Genomic DNA, 24,172 nt, shown 5'->3' on the forward strand with positions numbered 1-24,172 from the left:
ACCAAAACGATGGGTCATGCATTATTTTAGGAAGAGACAAGTCTGGAGACGACGATGGTTCACGAGCGGTATTTGACGATGTAGATTGTTTCAGAAGTCAAGGATGAGACAATGTGATAATGTTTGACCAAGTTATAAAAATGATCAACATGATGTGGTACGAGTGACGGGTTATTAGCTGCAAAATGTCGAAAACCCGGTTTCATTCAACAACTTTCAAAATTTGACCTTTGCATAACCTTTAAAGGTCGCAAAACAATGTTGTGGACATTAAAATAAGGAAACAGGATATGTGCTATATCTTATTGGAGTTAGTTTGTCGAAGAAAGTCAAAAACCCGGTTCGATTCCCACAACTTTGAAAATTTGACCTTTGTGAACTTTAAAGGTCAAAGGTCAAGGATTATGACCTTTGGTGCAAATCTTCCTCTGGAACATTCCAGGAACAATATAACGTCATATAGGCTATATGGCATTTTGCACTCCTCGGATTATCCATACTTTGATGAAATCAGCGTAAAAACAAACTTGAAGGGGGCGCCACGGGCAAGGTGTTCGAGATAGAGCAAAATGGTTTCAAGACTTTAGGTGGGGAATGACCTCAAGATTATGCATAAAAAAAATATTGTCATTCTAGCTCTCAATGTTTGGGCGGTCGTATGATTTTTATGTTAAAATTCGCAATTTTCTAAGTTCCTGACCTTGTGACCTTGACCTTGGGATGAAAATGAAAAATCGAGCTCCGTGGGGCTATGCAGGTGCCATTGGGCAAACCAAATACCGAAACCCCTGCCAGATTCGACAACCCCCCTCGGAGAAGATGCAAATTGAAATCGGTTACCCCCTAAAAACACATGTTTTTTTGGGCGTGGCTCCACCCATAATGGGCGCACCACGCCCATTCTCAGGAAAACACAACTAGATCATGATATAAACCTCCCACCAACATTTTATCAGGATCGGATCAAAACTCACGGAGCTATGCTCGGGACAGACAGACAGACAGACAGACAGACAGACAGACAGACAGACAGACATACACACACCAATAACGAATAGAGTGGTCACTTACTTTTTCATGAACCAATACATAATGTAGGGCGATACAAGAGAAACAGTGCAGTGGAGACTTAACACCTCTTGTGTAAAAAAGTCTTTCAGCGAAAAGTAATGTTACGAATATACCGCCCGCCCAGCGTGCAAACAACCGCTTTTCACTAATAGCAGCCGCACACCCACCGGACGAGCAATTCGGTCGCGACTTTCTGGAACAACGCCAGAAACCAGTCATGGGTGGGTTCTTAACCCCACCACGGCCTAGTCCATATTCTACCCACACGCAACAGGGTCAATCGCCGAATATCGATATACCAAAGTATTCGCGTGGGTAACCTACCGAGAGACCGTACCTCGGCGAAGGCCTGCTTGGACAGGAACCGCTTAAGCGGTTCGTTCCATTCTGGGATAACCGAGCGGGGTATTATCGCCAGACCTCGCCGGACCCGATTCTTTTATCGGTATTCAAGAACCAACTACCATTCCGAAATGCAATACGGCGGTTCAATATGGGAAAATGACACGACGAACGGGTTCACATTCAACTAAGCACATTTATTTACACACATGCACATATGCAAAAACACGCATGCAGTCATGCAACCAAACAAGCAATGCGCGGGACAGGCACAAAACACGAGCAAGGACCAAGAGTTACCACCATCTATTAGTTATTATCAATGTACACTTAACAGTTTCCACTTAGCGGGACACGGCGCCACAACATTCATTCAAAAGAAAAGCAAGAAAGACCCGTTCATAGACAAGGGAGTCAGACTGGACCCGTGGGCCTTTATAACGTGGGGCTTTGGTGACCGAAAGGGCCCCACGAGACCGTTGCCGGTTACCTGCACCCTCGTGGTGCCTTGATTGGGCGAGTGGCGATGTCCCATCCCCACGGCAGCTAGCGTAGCTGCGGTTGAGCTCGGGCCTTCCGCGTGACAGGCGAGCTCTCTCCGGCTCTCCCTACACGAACGTGCAGGTTCGCGCGACACAGCAGGGCTGCGCCTCCAGCCCGCATCTCCTTCGCGATGCCCGGACCTCCACCGACTGACTGTTCCAAGCTCCCGACTCTGACACGAGCACAGACCTCCACACAGCTCCTTGGCTTCTCCAGACTCTCCGAACCCCGACAGACACACTCCGAACCCTGACAGAGGCTCGGTTCTCTTCACGCAGCTTCTCTCTTACGACACACACACCTCGCTGCATTCAGCACTCGCTTTTATTCCCCCTCCCTTCTCGCCCCGCCCTCCTTCCAGCTCCTGTGGGAAACTTCCAGAAGGGGGGGCGTTTCCCTCGTGGGTCGGGGTTTTTTCGTAGCAATCATCCTGGTAGCACTTGTCTATTCTCCCTCGACTCGCCCCTCCCCCGTCCCAAAGCGCGGGAAAGTAAGAGGAAAAATCCGTGCGTTATCGGAACGCCTTCTTCTTTCTCCATGGCAGAGACGGTTTTCGATGCGGAGAGGGTTGTAGCATGGGTGTGGAGAAGGTGATTGGTGGTGTGGTTGTTGTAATGGTGGCGTGGTTAGCATGGGGGTGGTGGTCGTGAGGGTGGTGTGGTTGGGTGCTTGTAAAAAGGTGATTGGTGATGTGGTTGATCCAGAATAACGACAGCAAAGAATAACGGCTAACTCAAAGATCACAGCCCTGTCCACACAAATAATGTCCATGAAACAACGGTGGGGAAATCTAACTGAACACGGACTTAGCGATATAACTGATCTTGGGGATATCCTTTATGGTGTCCTGTGAATTTCCACAGCCGTAACAGTATTTATTGTTAAATACAACAAAGACACATAAGAGGTAACAGGAGATTTGATTTTGACAAATATTGAACAGTTGCAGCAAATTTATAGCAAACGCCGAAAGTGCGACCCGTTCATTTGTGGGCAAAGTTGGACACGTCGGCACGTTTTGAAACTCTCGCTGTACAGTCATTCATCCTGGATGCCATGGATACCGATTCTATCACATTGGGATTGTTTTCATAAACGGTGTTTTTTGAGCTTTCCCCACAGATAAAAGTCTGGAGGGGTTAAATTGGGTGAACGAGGTGGCCATAAACTATGAGACATGATGCGATCATTAAAATTTGTGCTGACTACATACATTCTTTCATTTGCTGTGCGTGCTGTTGTGCCGTCTTGCTGGAATCATCCACCTCGTTTTTCCTTTTCAGTGAGTTAAGTGAAAAACTTTTGGAGAACATCATCAATGTACCTTTCGGAATAATATCATGAATGTGCATTCAACTGATCCTGTGTCATTGTGGACCGCAAAAATTTTTTTTTATCAGTTTGAAATTTAAGAAACTGCGCTCCTTACTCATAACTGCGACTGGCAGTGTCAGTAGTAGTCTCAGAGAAATAAATGCATTTTGAAATGCAGACGACATATTGTTCTTATGCCTGGTGTTGGTTTAATGGCGAGAGTGGTGGCCTTGGGATCTTCGGATCCCGAGTTCAAATCCCACTCGGCTGTTGAATTAATACCAGGTGGGGTTGACTCTGCCTGTCATCCTTCCGAGGTCGGCGAAATGAGTGCCAGCTTGCTGGTATCTTGTGTTAAAGTGGCGACCCGTCCAGGATTGTGTCCAATAGCCCAGGAGACTTCAGCAGCACCAACGCTCAGCACAGAGCATCTCTTCCCAATGGGTGTATATTGCTCTCGCAACTGTATTCTAATATATCTTTAGGGTTGGATCCAATTCATCTAAAATACTACAACTGCCTTTTCATCACAGCCTTTTCAGATGCTGAATTCCGAATAATATGCAACACACGAAGAGGAAGATCAAATTAAATAAATAAATTCTCACCCCCCCCTCCTCTTCTCTTCATTCTTTTGATAAAACTGTCTGGGGTATGTATTAGGCATTGGCCATGCCAAGAAACACCCTCCTCATGCGTGTATGTGCAGCACGTTATATGCTGCGTGTACGTTTTTGCATGTATTGCTCGGCTGTGCACGTACATGCATGCCGCACTGCCGATTGTGTAGGGATGAGTGGTATCCGCTGTCGGAAAATCGTTGGTGGCCGGACTGACGCACACACGCAGGGACGCACGCAGGTATGCTGAGACCGAGCTCCTTTTATATTGTCGCTGGTGTGGCCGGTTCGGTTAATTCCTCGACCTCATTGTGGTGGACGTGTGGTTAACACCGACCAGGCCCGGATCTCCGAGTGGTTTTCCTTAGGAGGTGGACACGTGATCCTCAGAGATTATGGCACGTGCGGGAGTGGCAGGGCGACAGGACGGATGGAACAGCACAAGGGGTTTATACTCAAACCCACAGATACTGGGACACCATCAATTTAAAATAAACACGGGGATTTAATGAAAATACACAAATATATATACTAGTGATAATAATTCAGAATGTAATAATATGTGAAGTAAACTAAAGCCTAAAGTCGAGGCACCTCCACACAGACTTAGATGCAGACAAGGGGGAAACAAACAAAAGAAAATCCTCCCTTTATTCTGGCACGTTAGCTTTGTCCAGAGATGGTCAGTATTTAACTTTGCGATCGATGAACTCTGTCCTGCACAGGCAGACGCACCGAAAATGGCGCCGAGACGCTCTCTGGGCAGTAAATGTACGTGAAGTAATTTGTGAGGGGGTATTCAATGACAGGCTCATAAGTCGCCGTGTGGCTTCTTCGTTGATTGAATTCGCCGACGCAGCTGCTTCGCAGAATGGCGCCATCTCTTCGGTGATATACACGAGGCTTCAAGGTCGGTCTCTCACGATCAGCCAAGAGTCAATGGCCAGCGTCTTGCTCCACCACGCGAGCCAATTCACCTCAGCATGAATATGAGAATCGTGAAGTCTTTTTCATGCGTCGAAGGAAAGCCAGCCGTAATGCCCTGATCTTTCACGCCATCTCCTAGCTCCCTCGTCTCTCGGCCGCGTGCGTTCCTTACACTGAACTCCAACCAACCAAACCCAAACCGCTTCCTTCTCACGTCATGCACCTCAATCATCCACTTCCGGGCGTGGCTTGCTGGCACGAAAACCGGGAAGGCGGGGCTTCTCGCCTGCTCGGACATGCAGCTGTCTTATTGTTGTTATAAAAACGCACTTTTTTCATGGCTGGCTTGTAAATACAAAAACGTAGGAAAGCTCACAGGGGGCAATTACATACTGGGGAAAATTGGCCTTAATCCCTATGTAATTAACAGAGCACCACCTCCCCATGTGGTGACAAGTAACACTTAAGCTCACAGTCTCCCTACTTAATTTACATCAACATGTCTCTTTCACATCCATGGACCAAGCAACTCCATACAATCCCAACTTTTTGACGAAATTCCTGCATCTACCCCACAACCATAACAATATTATAGATGTTTCACAGTGTATCGTACCAAACCACGAGGCTGCACAAATTTGAAGTTCAGCGTTTTACCTGAAATGCATTTTGCTTCCGCCTCCAATTTAACAGCGTTGCTTGCCGTAAGTTTATGTAACCTGCAATTGAGAGAAGTGCATCGTACACTTCCCCCAAGTTGATGTCGGGTTGCCCTTTCTGCTTCAACTCGACTTTCCCCATCTCGTTTCACTGCAAGACTTTTGACGTGTTCTTTAAGAATATCCCAACGATGTGTGGAAGTTGAGAAAAAAATGCATAAATGTTTTGTATCAGGCTGAAAACCTCAGCAGACTCCATTCAACAATTAGCTGCATCGTTTTGCCCTCAGTTAAGTGAATTGCACGGAAGAAAAAAAAGCTCAGGGATTCGAGTCTTGTGTCTTTTTTTTGTTGTACTCCGCCATCTCTGTTGTACACCGTCTTGTGTCCTATGCTTTTCATGTTGGTCCCGTTGTCATATCGCTGTCCTCTCATGTCTGCAATTGCAAGTTCCAGCTCACAAAGTGTCTGCAAAAGTAATTTGGTCATTCCATGCATTCCAAAAAAATGCTCTCGGATGTCTACACTGCTTGCCGCATCACCGCAGGTTTCGTTCACTGACACATATGTATGTATATATATATATATATATATATATATATATATATATATATATATATATATATATATATATATATATATATATATATATATATATATATATATATATATCAGTCATTGGTTCGATTTTACTTATGGCAGGTGTGCAATCCCAAATCTCCAAGTGGTATTTTGGTGTTTTGAGCATTGACAGGAGTATTTTCTTCATCTCCGTTGCCAATAACTGGATGATCTCGTTTTGAATATTTTTTTTTACCCAAGTAATGTTTGAGGATCTCGTGTGATGCGATTCATCTGAAATGTTCTTTCATCACACCATCAATCATCTCCTTTACTCCCACAAATTTGAGAAAGTTTCCATTATTGGGCTCGAAGAGTTTATCTGACCTCCCGTGCAGTGCAATGTTGCGAGTGCCCAATAAGGCAATGGGTCCTTTCAACACATCTTGCCATTGCTGTGTTTCTGCACTAATAATGCGTTGATTTTCATCATCAATAGCTCTGTTGATATTTGGTGTTGTCTCCAGTTCTTTCCATTATTGGAATGATTACGGATGATCTGATGGCTTTTCATGCTTGTTTAAAGCTGTATACAATTATTTTTCCAATCTTTGGTACCATCCGTGATGCAAGAGTAAATTTTGCATCGGACAGGAACATTTTGCAGCAAAAGATAAATGCTGTATTTTTTCCTCGTTGAATAAACCAGACGGGGCCTTGCTACTTCTTCTCTGTTTGCCAATGCCCGCAAGTAATGTTTGGCAGTAAATCTTCTGTTGCTGCTGTCTTCAATAAAATTAACCCCTTTCACTTCCAGTCCTATTTTGCATGAAACAATTGTCTAAATGTACAGTCCACTTTAAGGCCATTTTGTAGGATCTTTTGAAACAGAAGCATCTGAGCTGTAACTTTCTCTTGTGCTTTCATCCATTATGCTCTTCCACTACATCTTGATTTTCCATTTCCATACCTGATGCCATTGGAGGTGAAAATGAACTCTGCTGATTTTTAGATTGCCTTGTCGTTTCCATTTGACTTCACATCCCCCTCTATCTGCAAACTGATAATTGTGTCCGCAGACACAGATTTACATGATGATGCAGCCTGCTCCTGAGAGTTATCTCTCATCCAAAAAAAAAAATTAAAAAAAGTAAAAGATCCTTTTTGGCTCGATACAAAAGCTTATTTTTTCTGATATTATTTTCCAATATTCCACCACTGACGACCATCCTCTTACACCAGACATATTGAAAAGTGTTGTCCCGTCGATGGGTCTTCTAATGCCAGCCAGCCCCCAATGATGGTGAGATATAACAGGTCTTTTTAACACTGACCAACTCCCGTCGACGTCGATGGTGGGATATATAATTTTATCAGCCACCATTGAGAGTTGGATATAATAAAATTCCCACAGGATGGACTCAAGCACACGAGGGACATGAGCGGAATTAGGATCTCACAAGTCCTGCTTGGAATGACTAATTAGGGTCTCCAACCGCCGTCTCTTGAAGGGAATGTGACCAATTTTAACCTATCCTAGGGATTCACTCAAAACCCTGGTGAAATGGTTTCTTGGGTGAGAGGTTTGTAAAGGCGGCTCACCACACAAAAAAATGTTCTTAAGGAATAACAGGTATATTTGAAGAAGGCACATACCAACAAAAATAGAGAAACACAAGACAAAAGGCAAATTAGTGGGGCAACTTAGCTAAATATAGCATAACAATTGTGCATTTTCTGAGGAAAGCACCAAATTTGGCACACTAGTAGCCCATCATATTATGAACAGATTTGGATATTGGGCCATCTCAAAATTTTTGATAGCAGTGGAAAATGGCTGCCACAGCCATCAGCAGCTGAATTTGAGATGGCCCAATATCCAAATCTGTTCATAATACGATAGGCTACTAGTGTGCCAAATTTGGTGCTTTCCTCACAAAATACACAATTGTTATGCTAATTTGCCCCATGAAATGGACACGAATGCAAGCACAGTAATAAACTGGATATCTGCAATCACAAAGAAAATCGCCAAGGGTAAGCCTGTGATCCAATGATGGCCATTTTTTCTTCAGACCACCATATGGCCTTGACCTTTAACATTTTAGGGATAGAATGTAAATTAAGAAAATGTGTCCCATCTACAATCTATCCACATGACTCAATCAACATCATGAAAATCGCAGGAAAGTTATTCAAGTTATGATCAAAGAAGTGTTTTTGTTAAAATTAGGTCACAATCCGAAAAAAGTAGGTCAAGTACACTGATCAAATATCAGGTGCACAACTTCAGTGCAGATCAACTCTTATGATGCAAGAGCATATCGGGAAGGCCAAGCTGTCTTTGGGATTCCAAATTGGCAAAATTGAGCGATGACGAAAACAACACATTATTTTTATTTTTCTCCAGACCGCCATTTGACCTTGATGTTTAACTAGAGGGGTATGATGTAAATTAAGCATAGATGCGCCTTACGTGTGGCTATCTCGGGAGAGACATTTTGTTCTGATTGGACAAATATTAGTTGAGTTATGGTTAAAAAAAAGAAAATGTAAAACTTTCTACAATTTGGTGATGATCTTGAAATTAGGTCAGGGTCAAAAAAGCTATGCAATCCCACATACTTTGTATTCCCATCATTGATGCAAAATTTAATTCCATAATTCCCAGTCAGATCTGAGATACAGCTCTGACGTTGGCAGAAAAAAGGGAGAACTAGAAGGGCACTCTTCGATGTCGCAACGTCGTCGTCAAATATGCCTCTGCCCACATTATTACATCATTATACATACTTGCACCAAATTTGATTTAAATCCCTGAACCCAGATTAAAAATATTAAATAATTCTCGCTTCCAGACCATGCGTCCAATCCGGTGCAAATTAAAAAAAAAATTCCCATGACTACTAGATCATAACTGATGTTTCACGTCAATTGATGAAGCGGTTCATCATAGGTAGAGAACTTTTGTTCCTCATGGAACAAATACACCAGGAGGTTGACTCAGCCTGTCATCCTTCCGAGGTCAGCTAAATGAGTACCAGTGTACTGGTAAGGGGGACACTGCATCAGCGGCATAGCCGCGTCCCAACCAATGATGCAACCAGCAGCCACAGGCAGCACTCGATCGAGAGACTAAAATGGGAGTGATTTTTTTGATTTTTTTTTGCAGGTTAAAATTGTGGGTGGTGTCAGGCCAGCTGTCTAACCAATGGGTATAGAGTGGATATAGATAAATACAAACACTTGCTCCATTATATATAAAAGAAGAAGATTGTACATGATATTCATGCAATTACATTTTAAGTTAATTATCTCACCACTTTGATGGAAATTTTAAAAAGGGCTCCATTCGTTTTTGTGCATCAATGTCATGAATCATCATGCTTAGCTTCAAAACGATCCATTGAGCCACCTTGGAGGAGTAGCGATCATCATGGTTTTAAGAGTTTGTCGACAAGCTAAAAATATGAAGACAGAAGTGGAGAAATATTGTGAAATAAGATACCTATAATGGGAATAATACGGAGGTGTACAAATCAAAGTTAAACAGAGAGAAGTTAAAACAGTAAAGAGCGTAAATGGAGGATAGGGTAATGGAGGAGGAATCAGCTGCGACGCAATACTTTTGCAATAGCCTCACAATGTCACTCATTACTCCTTTATTACCAGTGATTACTGCATCAATGGCAGAAATTTCTCTCATAATAAACTTTTGAGATAGTGATTAAACTATTGTTACGGCTGTGGAAATTTGCAATACACCAGAAAGGTCCTCAGGTTAGATATATCGATAAGTTCATGTGTCGTTAGTCCACACCTGTTGTTTAGGGGGAATATGTATGATTCATCTGGGCTGCGACGCTTTGAGTTAGCCATTTTTCTTTCTCTATCGTTATTTTGGACCATTAAGCCGCCAACAACTCAAACACCATCACCTTCGCCTCTTTACCTCCACAACTCCATCCTGCAAACATCGCTTCACCGCCATTCCCAAACGACGCCCACCAACAACCAAACCACCACAGCAAACCCCCCACCACCTTCGCCTTTCTCCTTCCACAACCATCAACCACACCACCAGTCAACACCGAACATCATGCTGTCCAGGGCCCGTTCGGTAATTGTTGCCGAACGCGTCAAGCCACGAGTGCACATGGATGCCTTTTCGGGAGAGGAGAAGCGGATCAGGAAGGCTTCACGCCCCCTTTTGCTCCGTCCAATGGGCGAGCGTCGGGTGGTGTGGCCCGTCTAAATTTTTTTCTAAATCATGTCTAATCAATTGATTTGGCCACAGGTGGACTCCATTCAAGTTGTAGAGATATCTCAAAGATGACCAAAGGAATTTGGATGCACCTGAGCTCAATTTGGAGTGTCACAGCAAAGGGGATTGAATACTTATTGATGCAAGATATTTCAGCCTTTCATTTTGAATTAGTTTGTAAAAATTTCTGAAAACATGTTTTCACTTTGTCATTATGGGTATTTTCCATAGATAGGTGACAAAAAAATTAAATTTAATCCATTTTCATATCAGGCTGTAACACAACAAATTGTGACAAAAGTCGAGGGGTGTGAATACTTTCTGAAGGCACTGTATATATACAGTGAACCCTCAAATATCTCAGGGTTACATTACTGGAAAATGCCGTAATAGTTAAAACCGAGATAGTTAAAACCAAGGGCCTATGGGAAAAGGGGTTTAGGTTCCTGAACTTGGAGAAAATATCGAGGAATTTGGGCGGCAGCTAAAAGTAAACACATTACAATTCAAATAACTACGTAAAATAAATAAATACAGTTTAAAATAAATATAAACACACGACTTTAACCTTTAAATTTATTCCAAAACAGTGAGGTGATTTTTACAAAGTGAGGTGAGGGAGGGTAAAAATATTACGTACTCTGCCGTAAATATAAACCACAAGACTAAACACAGAAGTGGGATTCAGTGATCGGAAGAGCAGCTTTGGCTTTATGATGAAGTCACCTGCTGCATTGCCACATCGGGGAAGGGTAAGATGATCCTTAGCCACCTTGAACCCTGGAGCAGATCTTTCCTGCTTGGACAGGAAAGTACGAGATGGCATCCTCTTCCAGAATAATCCCATCTCATCGGCATTAAATACCTGCTCCGGCATAAATTCCTTTGCCTCGATTTGTTTCATAAGCTGCGGCGGGTCGTTCTTTGTAGCACCATTGTATGCCGATGCTGCTTCCCTGACTGAGTTGATATTATGAAGGCCAAATCCTCTTTTGAAGTTCTCAAACCAACCCTCGTTGGCGTGGAACTTGTGGATAGCCATGATTGAACTGGAGTCTTCGGCCCAGGGTGCCTCGTGGAAACGTTGGTAAATGCACAATGATTCTCCCGCATCACTGGTGCACTCAATGGCACTTGTTCTGTTTGGTCATCGATCAAAACATTAAGGGCTTTCTCAATCCTTTCAATATAAGGAATCATGGGACTGGAACGATACGTTTTTTGCTTTGTGGAGCGCGAGCAGCAACACTTATACAGATATTTGACTCACTTTAACGAATACCACACAGTTGATTCATTTATCCCACACTTTCACCTCCGAACAACGAGAAAACCATCTAACAACTCGATTTTTTTTTCGCACAACATCATAGCCTTTCTCTGTCTTTTGGCACAATTAATTTTGTCCATCGCTTTACGTTTGGATGCCATTATCAACGGTGTGCGAGAAACAAAATAAGGCTCATAATGCAAGATAATCATACTTGTGGATGCAAACAATGACTCATCTCAGCTAAAAAAAACAAACTGCAATTGGTCAAAATGAAGTCCCGAAATAACTAAATTGGAATGCAATAGGTTGCCTGAGATTGGTCAAAACATGTGATTTTAAAACTCGTGATATTTAAGGGTTTGCTGGATAATCAAATAAAAGTGGGTCAAGGATTGATCTTTGTGGAACCCCACAAGCCATGGACCACATGTTGGATTTCAACCCATTTAAGACCATAAATTGTTTTCTAGTTAACAGTGAGTTTTGAAACCATTCCAAAGTTATTCCTCCATTTCCATAATGTGATAGTTTGTGCAAAATAATATTTTAATCAATTGTATCGAAAGCCTTCTAGAAGTTTAGAAAAATACCAACTGTGTTTGCAAATCGATAAATTGCCTGTGCCACTTTGTCTATGAATATTAACAAGACATGTGTGGTGCTATGTTTTTTCTCCAAAACTGAAATACGGATTACAAAAATGTTAGATTGCTTTCAAAATTTTACAGTTTATATAAAAAGTTTTTCAAAAGAGAGTTGATAATTAAATTCTATGATAATTGTGAATGTCTTTGTGGGTCACTATGCTTAGGAATTGGTTAAACCTTCACAATTTTCATTTTCACAGGTACTACACCATAACATAGTGATAAGTTTATTATAAATACTACCGCTTGAATATATAATTTTAGGTAAAACAGTTTTCAAGAGGACATTACATATTCTATCATTTCCTGCACTCTTTTTATTATTAAAAAATTCTACAATGTATTTCATCTCAATTTTCTGAGTAGGAGTAAAAGATAATGAATTCAAATTAGGGTTCTCTCAAAAAGTCAGCTATTTACAGTGCGAAACGTTTTTGCTATGTTTTGCCCAAGAGAAATAAAGTAATCATTTGAAAGCTCTATGATGGCATTTGCATCTTCAATTAAAGCATCACTTATCTTTATTGTTGCAACATAAATTTCTTCTTTCTTTCCAAACACACCATTTATTATTTCCCAAGTACTATTTACATAATTTCGACATTGACAGTGTATTCTATCTTTTTGTCCACCACTGCTCCGACAAGGTCGGAGATGGGTGATATTAAAATTAGCTCTGGCCAAATGACCAACCGATCATCTGTTCCTGAACTTTTGTATTTGTGATATTTCATACATTGTTGAACATTTAGCTTTCATATTGCAGATACCTATTCCTCATGACATTATCTCAACCTGATTAGAACACAGCCGTGATTGGCTAAATTATGTTGCCATGGCAACTGTCTCAGTAACTTGGCTTGTGCATGCGATATTTCAAAGATTTAGCTTTCATATTACACAGATAAATTCCTGAAACCACTCAAAAGGTGTGGGATCCTTAAGTATCAGCTTCTTGTTAAGATTTAGATGTACATTCATAAAACCAGCGTGGCAACATTCATAATCCACTGCAGTTTTCATAAAAGAAGGAAATGAATGAGGGTATCCTGTGACTGCAGTTACAAAAAAAATCTCAATGTGTGGTGTTTGTTTTTGGAATAACGCAGTAACATGGAAGCAGAAGGCATTACACACATATCAACCAACGTTGTTTACAAAGAAAATATACAATTGATAGTTCTTAATTAACGCGATTGAAACACATTTTTATATGCTTTATCAGATATCACAATTTCATGCAACCTGGAGAGAATAAATATATCACCGAAGGAGCTGATATGCAAGGTCTTTTGAATAAACTCCCTCACTCTATTCAATCCCACTCTTCCCTCCAGGCCTTCAAACCAGCTGTTCACCACCACCTCTTATCATCCCCCATTAAAATCCTCGATCTTTTCAACCAACGTTAACCCCCCCAAGCCCACCTCCTTCAAATTCCCTGCTTTCCTTCCTGAAAGTCCCTGTAATGTCCATTTTGTACACCCCATGTTCCCCACCCTATCCCTCTCCCTCCCACAGATCTCCTAATGTCTCTGTTTCCCACTGTTTTATCCTTCCCACTCCCGCCCCTCTTGTCTCATGCCCCCCTTGCTGTGCATTGTGTGTTAGCTCTCACACGAGCCTCGACAAGGTACACAAAAAATTTTTTTAAAAAGGAGAGATAGACTTGAAAGAGAAGAGGATACAAGCCATAAGCCTCCATTCCTGCAACAATAACCTCAGCTATACATTCAGCAGAGACAGAGGCATCACCGGAGGAGAGGCCGTAGTCTTTCCAGGGAAAGTCAGAAAAGAAGTTTCGTAAACCAGTCCAGTCAGCATTGTTGAAATGCCAACACTCTCATTTCATCAGAGCAGCCAGAGGAGAAGTGGTGGTAAGTAAAGTGATGTTCACAATATTGTGGTCAGAATAACCAATTGGAGGTGAAATTGTGGAGCTGTAATGCAATGGATCAGAGGTGAAGAATATATCCAAAGTATTTTTGGTGTGGTCATGATGATCTGGGATATGGGAAGGGTGAGTGATATTTTGTTCAAAATCATTAAGAATGGAAAATGTAAGAGCTTCAACTTCCCCAACATCCATGTGGGAAGATTTCAGCCACTCCCTGTGGTGTACATTGAAGTCTCCGAAATAGAGAAATTCTGCTTGAGGGTGATCGGATGTCATGGCCTCATGGCAAGAATTAAGATAGTCAAAGAAAGCTATTAAGTTTGTGGAATTGGGAGAGCAGTAAGTGAAACAGAGAAAGATAGTGACAGTCAGGAGACAAATCTTAAGCCAGATGACATCAAAGTTTGGAGATTCGAAGTCCACAAGGCGCACAGCAGCCATGTTGATGTTGGAGTAGACACAGACTCCTCCTTTGAAGCGGAATCGTGAGTAAAGGTTGCAGTTTTGAAATATCAAAATAATTAACAAGAACATCATGTGACAATTGAGTCTCTGAGAGAAGCAAGATATGAGGAGATGAGATTGCTAGATGATGTTCAACAGAGAAAACATTCGAAGAAGACCACGGATGTTGGTGAAATGAATTAAAAAGAGTCACATTGGTTCAAAAGGCAAGGGTCTGGGGAGGAACCTGTACTACTACTACCGCCTGAGCCCCCCCCCCCACCCCCCTCGTTGGCAGCAGAGACAGGCAGGTCAACGGAGATTCATCACACCCCACAATGCCGGGAACTAGGGGGCATTAACTTTTCGGACTTTATCATATTTAATTAGAGGCTGTCTGAGGGAAATGAGAGGAAAGAGAAATAAAAGAGAGAGAGAATGTGAAGTGAGGAGTGAAAATGAGTGAGTAAAAAAAGTGTATTATTAAAAGTGTGTGATGTTTGTTTGAAAAGTGTTTGATGTTTGTTTGAAAAGTGTTTGATGTTTGTTTGCAAGAAGGAGAGACGAAAGCGAGCCCAGTAGCTATACTTTGAGTGAGACAGAAAGTAAGACCGACAATCCTGACACAGAGAGTATAAGATGGTTCCAGGAATCACTTTAACGCTCCCAAGTCAGAATGGTAGTATTGTTGTGGGCCGGGTTTCGGTGGTGATAAACGCCCACTATGTGGAGCAGTAGAGACGTTTCCACCGAACACCTTGGAATTTAGGTCATGACTCACGGATAAGTCCGAAAGGTCACGGGTCGCCAATATTTTGATGGCGTGGGGTAGGGTTAATTGCCAAATTTCAATATACCTAAGTACCCACGTCGTCAGACTACAGGGGAAACCACACCCTCAACGGGCTCTGTTGAACTGGGTCGCTCTCGCGACCTTGGTCCAGGATAGCCGAGCGGAATTACCAGAGTCCGTCGGACCTAAATGAATAATTACCGGCCCAAACAGTTTACTAATTCTCAAACCCGCACCATGCTAGGCCAATGAAGGAAAGCACAGAAAACGAGCTGGTACATTTAACAGGGGTTTATTTGTAAGGGAGGGGGACACAGAGAGCAGAGTTAAACCGACTAAAAGCAATGCAGGTATGTACAAGGCACTTAAGCGATTCTACTTACAGGACGGCACCGCACGCACGCACGCACGCACGCACACACACACACACACACACTCACACACACACGAATTGGACGAGGGGTTGTCGGATGACTCGTGGGATGGATGAGGGGTTGTCAGATGACTCTTGGTCACCTCCCGATTGGCTGGGGTGTGCGTGTCATGCTCGCCCTTCGCTCATTGGCTGGAGGAAATGGTCCATGCCCTTCCTTGGGACGGAGCCTCAATCTGAGGCATTGGAGGCTCCGCCCACGCCTTCAGCCAACAACACGTGGGCAATGGCGACCGGTCGAGTGCGGGACGGTGGCGTTGTTGTAGTGGATGTAGTAGTAGTTGTTGTTGTTGTAAAAGATGTAATAAATCTGACTATAAAATAATTCGTAGCACACACATGTAATTCCCATTAGACAAAGGGGGGATGGATTCTAACCATAAACACATACTTATCGAAATAACTGAACTATGGGGACTCTGGCTGTTTGTGTGCACAAGGTTTCCAAATCCGTAACAGTACTACCCTGAGCGGTTGCTCTCTGCAACCTACGACCTAAAACAACTGGTCGAACGGGATGGGTGTTTTTTCGGAGACACCATCTCCTTACTGGATGGCTGTTGGCTCCCTAAAGGAGCTCATCCACCCTTTAGCAGGTACTGTTTTTCGTCCTACAGGGTGTCACAATCACCCTCTCCACTGGCAAGCCAGCGAGGGTCGTCGGTGTAGTCGCCGCCTACCCGACCATGTGGCAGGTAGCGCTGGGTTACATGTTTCCAGTGGCAAGTTACATGTTTTCAGTGTTTCCACTGACCTGACAAGTATCTTTCATGAATTCCTCCATGAGCTGAAATCCACATTTCCAGAAGCAAAAATATGTTCCACTTTCTTTAAAACAAACTGCTGCACAGCGAATTGATTTTGAAAGAATGTCCAATTGTCCAATTTTCTTTTTTGTGAGTTTGGATACAAACTGATACGAGGCACAAGCCAATCACGTGTATTGCTGTCTCACAACAAACCATGTAACTACTCCCACTGGAATGAAGGGACGAAATGTGAAGCAAAGGACAGTCTTTCCAGAACAGGACAGGACATGGAGGAATGCGCTCGTTGGTTCACTGAAGTTATACCACCTGAGGAGGATTGCTTTCTGCGTCTTACTTCAAGACGCCAGCCACAGGAATGTTCCGCATTCTTCCCACGAGTGTGCAGAGTTTCACAATAATTTGTAGCCATAATGCAGCAATGCAACGAATGCCAACGATTGGAGAGAGATTTTTGGGGAATTGGTGGAAAAATTTGTAAAAAAACACACATCACTGCATCACTGCAACAAGTGTTCTGCAAAAAGTAAAAATATAATCACTAATTTCAGCACACAAATAGCGATCTCTGTGGGAAGCAAAGGAAGTAAGAACAGATAAATTTTTTTACCTGAAATGGTGCTTTATCCGCCTTGAGTGAATTGGAGAAATTCACGTTTTGGGTCTAACAGCTTGGTAAGGCCCGAAACATCAATTTTTCCAACTTATTCCAGGTGGATCAACCACCATTTAAGGTAATTTTTATGTTCTATAAAAAGTGACATTCATCAACTTGAAATTTGTTTTAATATCATGAAAGCTGATTATATACATATCTTCTTTCTTCTCTACTATACTAAAAAGATAGAATATGTTTGTATGTATGTTTGTTCGTCCTTTATAGGCGGCCGAACCGTTGGATGGAATGAGATGAAACTTGGCATGAGTGATCCTTGAGAACGGACATAGGGGGGTCAAGGTCAAGGTCAAAGGTCACGGGGTCAAGGTCACCGGGTCAATTTCATCCGATCGAGACGGGACCAACGCCATTCGACAGATAATCAAAATTAAATGACACAGTTGATTGACGACATTCACTTCCGACTTCCAGTTTTCGAGTTATGACGTCATAAATTGACTAAAACGTCAATTTTTCATGTTTGTTTGTCCTTTATAGACGGCCAAACCGTTGGATAGAATGAGATGAAACTTGGCGTATGTGATCCTTGGGAACGGACATAAGGGGATCAAGGTCAAGGTTAAAGGTCACGGGGTCAAGGTCACTGGATAACGTCAATTTCTCAATTTCATCCGATCGAGACGGGACCAACGCCATTCAACAGATAACTGTACCCGCCCATGGGCGGGTACTTTGCTAGTATATTACTAAAACTCTCAACTTGTACATGTATATATATATATATATATATATATATATATATATATATATATATATATATATATATATATATATATATATATAAATATATATATATATATACATATATATACATACATATACATATATATACATACATATATATATATATATATATATATATATATATATTGTTGTGGTTGACGAAATTCGCAAACCACCATTCAGGTCCCGTAGGTGAGATATCTCTGTAAGTATATGTGTAGTTAGGCCCAAACCCGTTGTTTAGGGGGAATAAATGTCATTCATTCGGGCTGCGACCCTTTTAGATAGCCGTTTTTCTTTTACTATCTTTATTTTGGACCAGCCGCCATTACTACCACCACAACCACCACCAACCACGTCTGAACAGCCATCACACAACAACCACCAACCGCAACGCCGCTTCACAACAACAGCCACGACCCTTGCCGTCACATCTCGCTCTCGCAACCATCGCATCACCGCCATTCCCGCGCCGCTTGTGGGCACCGATCCTGGACTCGTACAGGTCGCGCACCGAGCAGCGGGTGCAAAAACACCAGCCTTTCCGAGAAATCGGATCAAGAACGATTCACGCCCACTTCTGTTCCGTCCTATCAGCGAGCGTGGGAAGGTTTGGCCCCGCCTCCAGGTGCGTCGGAGTATAATCGCTATATGCAGATTCGCGGATCAAGAGTCATTCACGCCCACTTTTCCTCTGTCCAATGGGAAGCGTGGCTCCGCCCCCGAGCGATTCCTGATCCAAAAATCTGCATATGATTTCTCCTGTAGGACTATAAAGCACCGAGCGCGGAGCGAATCGAGGCAGTTGAGTTGGAAAGAGTTGAGAAGAAGCAGTTGGGAAGAGTTAGCAGTTGGACGGAGTTGAGAAGAGTGGAGAGTGGGAAGAGTTGAAGAGTTGAGAAGAGGAAAGAGTTGGAGAGTTGTGGCGGCAGCGAAAGCAGTCGAGAGAGTGTCTGTCGGGGTCCGGAGAGGCTGGAGAAGCCAAGGATCTTTGTGGAGGTCTGCGCTCGTGTCAGAGTCGGGAGCTGCGGAGAGGGGAGGCCGGTAACGCGACCGTGGTCGCGGTGGAGTCGCTCGTCGCGGGACCCAAGCCAGCAAGATATCCTCATTCCCCCGAGCATCAACAACCCCCTCCTGTTTCCCCCCACGCTGAGATAGTGTGAGAAGGGGGCCCCGTTCCCACCCCATTCCAGGCAGTGCCAGCGAGGCCCACGGAGTCGGGGCGCCGCCGCCATTTTGCGGCTCATCACCAGACGGGTAGGCTCGACGCGGTCTCGGCCCCAGGCCTGTCTGCCCCCTCATCGTTGAGGGTGGCCCCTTCCTTTTTCTTTTGCTTTGAGTATATGTGTTGTCGGCGCCGTCTGTGAAGTAAAACTGTATAAGTGTTGCTGTGTGCTCGGTAGTCGGTAGTAGATCTGCATTGTGTCTCTTTTGTTACATTTGCTTTTTGTGCAGAATTGTCGTGTTACTTTTACATTTGCTTTTGGTGCATAATTGTATATGTGTGCTTTCCGTTTGCCGCGGAATAAATGTGCTTTATGTTGAACTGTTTTTCCCGTTTCGCTTCGTCTTTTCTTTTATTGAATCTCCATCTTACTTCACGTAAAGGGTTGGTCGTGGGCTGAATACGCCCGATAATTAATCGAACCGTCGAGGTGGACGATAACACCGCTCGGTTATCCCGATAGTATGGAACGGGTCGCTTAAAGTGGCCCGTGTCCGAAGTCCACCTGCGGCGAGGTGCGATCGCCCGGTCTACCCTCCGTGTGGGTATTTAGGTAGGTCGAATTTGGCGAGCAACCCTATCCCACGCGGGGGGCCGATTGGCACGATTGTGGTGAGGCCGAAAGGCCCACCGGTGACTGGTTCCCGGCGTTAGTCCGAGAGGGTCACGACGGGATTGTCCGTCCGGTGGGCGACGTGCCGCGATTCGAGTTACGTGGCCGCCCGCACGCCGGCGGGCGCGAATCCGCAACAATATATATATATATATATATATATATATATATATATATATATATATATATATATATATATGTATATATGCACATATCTTCTTCTTCTTCTTTCGGCTGCTCCCGTACGGGGTCGCCACAGAGGATCATCCGTATGATCCGCATAGTGATTTGGCACATGTTTTACGCCGGATGCCCTTCCTGACGCAACCCTGGTCGTCTCTTCCGACACAGGGATATATATATATATATATATATATATATATATATATATATATAGTATTACGGTTGTGCAAATTCGCAAACCACCATTCAGGTCCAGTAGGTGAGATATCTCTGTAAGTACATGTGTAGTTAGCCCCAAACCCGTTGTTTAGAGGGAATAAATGTGATTCATTCGGGCTGTGACGCCTTGAGATAGCCGTTTTTCTGTTCTATCTTTATTTTGAACCAACCACGTCTCAACTGCCATCACACAACCACCAACCACAACGCCGCTTCACAACAACGCCAACAGCCACGATCTTTACCTTCACAACTCGCTCCCGCAAACATCGCATCACGGCCATTCTAAACGGCACCATGGCCATAAACCACCACCATAAACCCTCCACCACCTTCACCTCTCTCCTTCTGCGGCCATTCCCGCACCACCTGTGAGCACCGAGCGTCAGGCTGTCCTGGGCTCGTACGGGACGCGTGCCGAGCCGCGAGTGAAAAATGCGGCCTTTCCGAGAAGAATTCGGATCAGGAATGCAACACGCCCACTTCTGATCCGTCCAATCAGCAAGGGCGGGGCGGTTTGGCCCCGCCTCCAGGCGCGTCTGTGTGGAATCGAGATATGCAAATTCTAGGATCAGGGGAGATTCACGCCCCTTTTTCTCCGTCCAATGGGCGAGCGTGGCTCCGCCCCCGAGCTCGTTCTGATCCAGAAATTTGCATATGGGTTCTCCTGCTGGGCTATAAAGCGCCGAGCGCAAGGCGAATCTGGGAGAGTCGGCCCTGGAAGAGCGGAGAGTGGCAGAAGAGCGGAGAGAGTTTTGGGCAGAGTCAGTTTGGAGCGCAGAGTGGAGTCGGGAGGAGAGGGCGTCCCGGTGGTTTTCGGCAGTCGGCTGAGGAGAATTGGGGGAAGAGACCGAGGAGTTCGGGTCCGAGGCAAGGAAGACGGCGGTCGGCGACGAGGTCGCGGTGGAATCGCTCGTCACGGGACCCAAGCAAGCCAGCTATACTCTTTCCCCAGAGCATCAATAATTCCCCCCCCCCTCTTTTCCCCCGCGCTGAGATAGTGCGAAAAGGGAGCCCCGTTCCCACCCCACTCCAAGCAGTGCCAACGAAACCCGCGAAGGAGCACGAAGTCGGGGCACCGCCGTGCTGCCACATTTGCGGCTCATCACAAAGACACGGGTAGGACCCACCCAGTCTCGCGGACCTGACCGCTCTTTCAGGTCCCGTGCAAATATTGGCCCACAGGCTCCGTCTGCCCCTTGTCTTTGAGGGTGGCCTTTTCTTTTGTTTCTGTGTAAACGTGTGTGTGTCAGCGCCGTCTGTAAAGTAAAACTGTTTAAGTGTTGCCGTGTGCTCGCGTAGTTGGTAGTATCTCTGCGTCATTGTTACTTTTGTTACATCTGCTTTTTGTGCATAATTGTTGTAATTGTATATGTATGCTTTCCGTGTGCCGCGGAATAAATGTGCATCATGTTGAACTGTTTTCCCGTTTCGCTTCGTCTTTTCTTTTATTGAATCTCCATCTTGCTTCACGTAAAGGGTTGGTAGTGGGCTTAATATGTCCAATAATTAATCGGAACCGTTGAGTCCGACGATAACACCGCTCGGTTATCCCGATAGTACGGAATGGATCGCTTACGCGGCCCGTGTCCGGAGTCGATCTGCGGCGAGGTGCGATCGCCCGGTCAACCCTCCGTGTGGGTACTGAGGTAGGTCGAGTTTGGCGAACAACCCTATCCCACGCGGGTGGCCGATTGGCACGATCGTGGTGAGGCCGAAAGGCCCACCCGTGACTAGCTCCCGGCGTTAGTCCGAGAGGGTCACGACAGAATTGTCCGTCCGGTGGGCGACGTGCAGTGATTCGAGTCACGTGGCCATTCGCACGCCAGCGGGCGCGAATTCGCAACAATATATATATATATATATATATATATATATATATATATATATATATATATATATATATATATATATATATATATATATATATATATATATATATATATATATATATATATCCTGCTTGGGCAAAGGAGAAATATATACATCCTGCCAGGCCATGTACTTGGAGCGAGGCTTTTTTTTTGCACCGCCAAGGCGGCGGTCTACGGATTGTCCGTTCGTCCCTTCCATCGGGCGATTCGTGCAGCCTTGTCGTCGCCCTGCACATCGCAATCAGCACTCACCTTCGGGGGATTTCCCATGCGAGCCAACGTGTGCAGCAGCTGCCCCACAACTCGCGCTGGGAAATCCCCAGTGACGTCACTCGCCCACGGAACCTGTGCAGGCCCACCCGAGCGTGTCGTCCCGGCGGCTCGCTCCGCGAACGGGACACATGGCGCGCAGCACGTGATGCCTCGCACACGCGCTCGCATGGGGACCACTGTTTGCCGAATTCAAACAACAGTCGCCGCCATTTTAGCTGTTAGCGGCCTTGTTGGATTCCGTCCACGAAGACGCGCACGCGAGGGCCGCTCGCTAAATGTGAAACGGGCCCCAGACACGACGTCCGTGAAACTGGCGCGGTTCCCGAAATACTGACTCGCGGCCCATTCGGCTCGCTATACCCGTCTCCCGTCTGGGTCAGTCCGTGTACCAATTCCTCACATACACTTACGCACGCCATGACACTCGCATTCTGCACATCTTTTGACACACATTTCGACACACTCGTACCACTCATACACTCCAGGACAATCACATCTGGGATTCGCATTACCACAAGAAATCCCGGGATTTCCATACTCCCCGAGCTCCGCGTGTACCCGTCCGCATCACTCACCCGCTCAACCTGTTCGGCCCGATCGGACCTACCTGGTCGCAGTCCACTTCGAAGGAGCCTACTATCTCCCTCTGTTCCTGAAGGAGGCTATCCTGATGCTCGCAACGGGTCACGAAACATTCCCCATGCTCAACCTCATTGTCCCCCGCTATCCCTACCTGTGTGCGCTCGTTTTTAACTGTATTTAATTCGTTTCCCTGTTTTGCCTCCTGCGTCTCCGTCATTATTTCTAAATCCTGCGTCTCCCCTTGTGTCTCTGTTCATTTATCCGTCTCCGTCACCTCCTTTGGCTCTTCCGTCGTCCCCTCGTGTCTCAGCTTACACGTTTCTCCTTTAATTGTGGTGGCGTCTCTCGTCATCCCGACCTCACCCGTCTCCATCGCGGGCCGGACACAATTTGCACTCCCTCTGGTCGGCTCCGTCTCTCCGCCACGTGCATAATGGCGATGGTGCTGAGTGGGAGATGGGGTGGGTGAGATGCCCGCTCCTTGCCGATTGGCCAAAGAGGGACGCCATGCTCATGTTAAACTCCGCCCACGCACGCGCTCGCCAGCGAGCACGCGGAGATGCTGTGGGCAGAGTGTTGTTGTTGTGAAAGCGAAGATGGTTGTTGTTGCCGTTGTTATAAGTGATGTAAAAATCCTAACTATAAAAATAACTCCGCAGCGCACGTACATTTAATTCCCATTAGACGAGGGACGGGACCCCAACTGGAAACACATACTTACCGATATAACTGAGTTATAAGGACTCTGGCTGTTGTGTGCTGTAAGCTTCCAAATTCGTAACAATATATCACCAGGACATAAGCCAGCTGGTCCTGGGTTGAAGGAAAGGACAATGTGTAATGGCATTTGTTAAAGATAAAACCGAGTATATAAGGGAATGGCTCAAACTTTTCAGGCACAGAGACAGAGAGAGAGGTGTGAGATTGGTAGGAGAGAGAGAGAGGGGTGGGAGAGGGAGAGGAGAGGGAGGGAGAGTGTGGAGGGGAGAGGAGGGGTATTTTGGCACATGTGATGTCCAGTTTAGCATTCACCCGTGAGACGGCACATGCATCGATGAATCACCCTGCCTGTGAAACACCGGAATAACAGTTTATAGCTGGGTAGGGATTCAATCCGAGCATGCATATTTTTCAGCTATCCTGCCATGACGTAGCAATTCATTGCTTTGTAACCACTGAAAACATTTTTTACTCATTGCAGTTATCTAATTATTTTGCCTTCCTCACTCCAGAAATGTCCCCAAGA

General features: G+C 44.8%; 1 long non-coding RNA gene across 1 annotated transcript in view; it reads right to left on the reverse strand.

Annotated features, from left to right (window-relative positions):
* The window catches only part of LOC147031412 (uncharacterized), a 40,430-nt gene extending 17,062 nt beyond the window's left edge, over positions 1-23,368 (reverse strand). Inside the window, exon 1 of the long non-coding RNA XR_015052974.1 lies at positions 23,290-23,368. This is a non-coding gene — a long non-coding RNA (uncharacterized LOC147031412). The remainder of the gene's footprint in view (positions 1-23,289) is intronic.
* Positions 23,369-24,172: the final 804 nt, after the last annotated feature.

The sequence above is a fragment of the Eptatretus burgeri genome, chromosome 2, assembly GCF_056783735.1.
Source record: "Eptatretus burgeri isolate ZD-2024b chromosome 2, Ebu_testis_v1, whole genome shotgun sequence".
Taxonomy (NCBI): domain Eukaryota; kingdom Metazoa; phylum Chordata; class Myxini; order Myxiniformes; family Myxinidae; genus Eptatretus; species Eptatretus burgeri.